This window comes from Gymnodraco acuticeps, unplaced genomic scaffold (assembly GCF_902827175.1).
Source record: "Gymnodraco acuticeps unplaced genomic scaffold, fGymAcu1.1, whole genome shotgun sequence".
NCBI classification, from domain to species: domain Eukaryota; kingdom Metazoa; phylum Chordata; class Actinopteri; order Perciformes; family Bathydraconidae; genus Gymnodraco; species Gymnodraco acuticeps.
Window position 1 is genome coordinate 3871752 of NW_022990271.1, and position 6631 is coordinate 3878382.

The following is a 6631-nucleotide window of genomic DNA, read 5'->3' on the forward strand; positions in this document are numbered from 1 at the left end:
TATTTAGTATCCTATCCATGTGAACATGTTTTAGGTGGGGGGTGGACCTAACCTCCTCTAGGAGGGTCTGGGGGCATGCTCCCCCGGGAAGATTATTTTTAAAATATTGAAGTTAAAAGCATTAATCTGGTGCACTTTGAGAGCAAAATGAAGAGATCTATGGATACATCTCTCAACATCCATATGAAACACAACTGTAAACAGATTTACTTTTTCTTTATTGATATTTTACTAATCACTCCCCTTTTAAATGGTATTCTTGTGTTATTGTCCTATAGTATTTCATACCCGTTTTTCATGTATTCTCTTATTCTTTAATAACTATAATGATCATATAAAGGTAGCCTATTCCTCGCAAATACTTGTTTACATAAATGGTGACCAAACCGTTTGAGACCCACTGAGATAAGTTACACTAAAGTGAACTATCTAAACACTGAGAGTCCTTACCCCACTGAGCTGACTTTATAAGATCCTCTCAGTCTGACAGGAGAGGACTCTCCTCCACCTTGGTGTAGAAACAGCCCTTTATATCCGTTAGCATAGCTAGCTAACCAGATGCTAACAACAATATTCCACGTTACCGCTCGCGCACTGACAAAATGCGCTCGTGCCACACAGAGAGCCGAGCTTGAATGAAACACAGAGACCCATGTACTTGTACTGTACTGTATATCATATTATTTTCGATGGCTTTACTGTATAATCAGTATAACAGATGGACAGATCGCCACTGGGCTTTCATCTAAACACACAGCTACGTAATGATAACAAAACAAAAGTCGGGGTCATTGGTCAAGCAACACACCAATCAGAGAGCAGCAGTGAGCACACCTCACGCTGTGTTTCATATAAAGAATAAATAAAGAATACAAATGTGTATTCTTTATTTCTGATGTATTTCACACAAAAAACTTTTGGTGGAAACGTTTTAACTTATATGATTATTTTTTTTAAACGGCAAATTGGCAATAAGGCTCTTTGGGGGGGCACAGTGACTCATTTGGGGGGGCATGGCCCGCGAATGACCCCCCATGACGCCGACCCTGCTTAGTAAGATCCCATTTTCAATCAAATTGCAGTCTTACCTTGACATGAAGATGAAGTCCATTTGCCTATCCTTCTGGACAAAAATCTCTATTACTTTTTTGTAAAAGTCCTCCTTATGTTCTTGTAGTTTCAAAAGTCTATCATAAATCTGATCTAATCAATAGATTTATGATTCGAAAATTATAAAAGTAGGGTAGACATGTGGATATTATCCGGCTGAACAAAACGTGCATTTATCTAACAGGTTTGTTTCCCACAGATCTTATTTGGAGCTATTTTCTAAAATCCTATGGAGAAATATCATTGCTTTTTTGTGGAGGGAAGCCATGCGCAGTTTATTTCCGGGTTTTAGGACGCCTCACTGCAGCTCTCTCTCCTCCTCTTCACACACCACACTTTTCGCAGCACACGTACTTACAGCCAATCAGCTCTGAATTATGTGAGATGACGTATGGTGGGGATGGCAGCACTATGCCCCTATGGTCATTATTTTTTTGCCACACACATTAAATAGGACAATACTCTGAGCATGCGCAGTGTAGTTTTTTACAGTCACCATTGACTTAAACAGGGAGAGGGAGGGGCAGGATCGGGTTTTGTCCCACATGGCTCAAAACAGCTCAATAGGCACACACTCTAGACACTAATTAGAAGAACACAGACTAAAACAGCAATGTACAGACGAATCAGATGAATAAACATGATCTTAAAATATATTTTATATATTTTTTAATTTATCTTTTGCATTTTTTTGTAATCATTACTTTTAATACTTTCTGCTGACACTAGGTGGGGCTGTGCCCCACCTGCCCCTAATGACCAGTCGCCACTGCCCATATATATAACAGTGTCTCCGTCACCACTTCCCGCCCTCCCCCGTCTGCTCCCCCAACCACAGGCCCGCACCTCAACTAGCATTACTGTGCAGCTCTATGATTGGCAGAGAGACGGGGGATGCCTGAGTGACACCCTCAGCATCCTATACAGGGTCGCTACACTATGAACTCAGGGCCGGCCCGTAGCACTGGCGTTATAGATGTTCGCCTAGGGCGCCAGATATGTGGAGGCGCTGCGCTGGCAGCTCTGGGAGGGAAACAAATATTTTTGACCGTTGGGGCTCATCCTAATTTTCGGCCTTGATGTAACAATATTCATAATTAACTAAATGTAACACCCTTTTCACCCCGGTTACACGTTTCATTTGCCCTGTACGATGGGCGCTGTAAGTGATGAAAATGGGGGATGTTGGCTTATCTGGCTCCCGCAGCTCACAGCCAAAGTGCGATTGAGCGTGGGAGCGAGGGAGGGTGCACCGGTTCCGGCGCTGTTGTTATTATAATCTGGTGCTAGCTGCTCTAACGGATATAAGAAGAAGATGTTTCTACAATGATGTGGAGGGAGAGTCCTCTCCAGTCAGACTGAGAGGCTGATAACTACAGCTCAGTGAGGTAAAGGACTCTGAGTGTTTAGATAGTTCACTTTAGTCTAAGTTATCTCAGTGGGTCTCAAACGTTTTGATCACAATTTATGTAAACACATATTTTCAAGGCACTCCTTTATAATTATTGGGATAAACAGGTTTGAAATCATTCCAATGTATACTATAGGACAGTAAACCAAAAATATCCTTTAAAACTGGAAAGATTTAAAAAAATGCATAAATATATAAATGTTAAGGTAAAATAAGATATGAATGAACAACAAATATAAAATAAGTTACATTAATTTGTTATTGGCTATGGTAGGTTATTGGTTATGTTCACATACTTATTTGATTACATCCACTTGTCTAAGATGACAACAGAGACTTTCGACCCAAAACCAGCTGTTGACTTGTGGATGCAAGCAGCTAATCGCAGACTCAACCAGAGAGAAAGTAGTAGGCCTACATCATCAGCTACCATGTATGTACGACAGAGAGGAAGACAGTGAGGAGAACAGTCAGGAGGGTAGTGATGACAGCTTGTAGGATTACTGGTCGTGCTAATGTTGTCTTGTGTTCACCTCTGCATGTGTGTTCTGTGTTCACCTCACGTGTGTTCAGTGCCGTGTGTCTGTCAAATAAAGTCAAGACCCCCTCAAAAGTTACGGTTTATTTCATTTTAAGGATGAGCACCAAGCAACATCTCCAGGTGCTCCTTTGAGAACCAGGGCAAACAAGTTATGTGCACCCCTGATTATAGCTATGTGCTGAGATGCATGTTGCACAATGTTATCTTTGAATAAAATATGATTTTTTCAACAACTCATTTGTATTTCTTCAATTACTGTATTTCTGTAAACTCAAGCAATCTTTCTCTGCAGAAACCTCTATGTACAGAGCATAGCCCATATCAGATTAAAGTGCTTTAGATTATGCTCAGCAGTGTGTAGTTGGGTGGTCAAACCATCTAGTATTATGAATGAAGTGTGTTATATTTGGTGCAAAAGTTTGCATTTGGTAAGTGTTTATGTAGTTTTGAGTGCAGTTCTTCATTTAACAGGAGAAATGAGGAGTTTTGCACTTTGGGTGTGGGGTTTTGTAAATTGTGTTTAGTGTTCTGAGAAACTGAGCAATTAAAAAAAAAAATTGTGTTAGCAATCGAGAAAAACTGTAATGGGCATTGAGGTGAGATTATTTTTGTCACCTCCTTTTCTAAAATCAAGAATCACATTTTCATAGAATGTAATGAATACAATTATTCATTGTATGGGCCATTATATAGATGATGAGATGTCATTTATTGATTATTTAGATTAAGATTATAGCTCTACTTCAAAATATGCCTTTCATCAGTTTCCAATACAGTAAACACAAATATATCTTAATATATATATATATATATATATATATATTCTGTTTATCTGTTTCATTGTGCTGCACTGGAGTGAGCCTGTGACCTAAGATTTTCATAGTCATAACTGCACTGTAGCTATGTTCGTATGACCAATAAAAACCTTGAAACCTTGAATTGACTCTCCTCACCGTAGAAGATCTTACTTTCTCTAATCAGACAGTTTAGCAGCATTTAAGCTGAAAAGGCTCCAAAACAGCAGGTTTTCTCCGGTGAACAGGCTGCCTTTGAATACTTTTCCTTAAAATCCTTCATCTTGAAATTAAATTGCCTTTCTTCGTTAGCATTTCCCTGACCTTTCCCACTACATATTGTTTAACATTATTTGTCCCTGCGGGAAATAGAATAAAAAATAACACCAAGTTAAACTGGTATTTCCTGTTCAGATCAGTAGGCACTCCTGTCTTCCAAATATAGTCACCATGACAGGTACATTCTTTAAAGTTTAATTCCCCACCCAGCCACCACCCTGACCACATTGTGCTGTACTCGCTTCAGACTGCCACCTGTTCCCTCAAATCTCCATCATAAGCCCCTGCCCACAGTCCTGCCACTTACTCCAGATTGTTGTTGGCAGTTGGCTTGCTCTGAGACAAATATTTCCCGCTGTAATGATGTAAATATTGGACATTTGGACCCACATCGCAAACATCTGTCCACAAAACACTTGGATTAGGCTACACAATCTGTTCATAGGACTTTGATGGAAATGATTCTGCCTCCTTCAGAGCTGTTAGTAGACATATTTGTTTGAACAGTCCAGAAGGAGGCTGTTGCTAGAGATTAATTGGGTAGCTTTCATTTGAGAGTCACACATTTGTACAGTCCAGTATCAATATGCACCTTGGTTTAATTCACTTTTTTTATTTTTGGTCACATGGGACCAGCGGCAGGCATAAAACAGGTAAGTATTTACAAATCTTGCTGATACTACATTGGTATTCATTACAGATCATGCTTCTGGTGTCTTGGTGAATGTGTTTTCAATAATCACTCTCACAAAGCTCCTGTTTTTTTCAGATGAAAGCAATACAAAAACAGGTCAATAAAATCAATACAACGAAAACTACAAGGGCAATAAAACGACAACATGACATTAAAGCAAGACATTGAAAATGTGTCAGTTTTCGAAGAAATTGGTTAACAAGTAACCTTAAAGGTGGGGTAGGTATGTTTGAAAAACCGGCTCGAGATACCCCTTTTGTTATATTCCATGGAATGCTCTTAACATCCCGATAGCAATGAATATCTGAAGTGCTTTGACAATAAATACATCAAAAAATGTAATCTGTGGAAGCCGTAGTACTGTAAAAAGCACGACCAATATGGCCTACCTGCCTGTCAGCCTTCCATCTGTGCACAAATTTACCTCGTGCCCTCATTGGTCATTTGCGCGTTTGTGTGTGTTGGAGGAGGAGCTCTGTAAGGAAGTGGCAGATTTTTTTCGGTTGTGTATTTTCAAATTATAGCGCACTCGAGCTGGTTTCTCCAAAATTACCTACCCCACCTTTAATATAAAGTGTTCAAATTTAGACTGCATTTTTATCAATTTAAATGTTCTTTTGTATTTGTTTTCCTTTATGGCTCAGCCCAATGTGACTTAATCGTCCAAGGGAGTCTGAATTTCTAAGATAAAATACACTCCTTGTGCATGTAACATAATTGCCTTGATTATCAAGTAGTCTGTGAGGGAGGAAGGTGATTTTGTGTCGATACAAAAGTGTCTCAGGTGACCCTGCCCTGCACTGAAGGCAAATTTGTTGTGTTATGTCATGGACTGAATTTAGAAACCTGAAAAACGTGCAATGAGTCGCAATTCGCTTATGAGGAATTGAGACTTGCGTTGTACTAAATGATCTTAAACAAGGCACTTCATGTAAGTTACAATATGGTCCCTGTAGGGCGGCTCAGTCCACATCAGCTCACGTCTCTTGTGGGGACACTCATCCCTCACAGAAATTGGAATTGATCTGGCCTGCAACAAGCTGGCAGCCGCCTTAATCACTAGTCTGAAACCTGCTTCAGTCTAGCCTCTGACATTGTTAAAATGCTGGCGTGTGAAACCTGGTCCATCCTGTCTGAGAGCATGTAGAACTGATGTTCACACATACGAAAGAGAAGATCCATTTTTCCCTATTATCTTCATATTTCTATGCCCCATTGATTATAAGGGTTTGAGGAAAGCATTAAGTCATCTTTGGCAAGGCTTTATTAAAGGGCCTTACAGCTTTCTACTGGATTAAAGGTGCACTTATCACTGTACCTTTTATGCAAGAATTGGCCACAGCCCTCTCTCTCTCTCTCTCGCTCTCTCTCGCTCTCTCTCGCTCTCTCTCTCTCTCTCTCTCTCTTTCTCTCTCTCTCTCTCTCTCTCTCTCTCTCTCTCTCTCTCTCTCTCTCTCTCTCTCTCTCTCCTTGTAGATCATACATTGGTGACTTTTTATTTATAAGTCCATTCTTGGCCCACTTTCTGTCATATCTTTGGAATTATACTTCCCCAGTCTGATTAATGCTGCTTTCACAGGAGCGGTTCTCATTATCTGTTTACCGTAAGTCTTTGCATAGTTGGATCAAAGGGCTTTTAAAATACTCTGCCTCTTTTAATTGGCCCTAACAAAAAAAAATCTGGATGGATAATGTGTCACTTGGAAAATGTAAAGCCTCTCAGGGAACCCTAAGGAAAATTCCTTTAAAGTGTTTTTGATCATTTTAATGTTTCCATTTGTATTTCATATCAACTTTTGTCC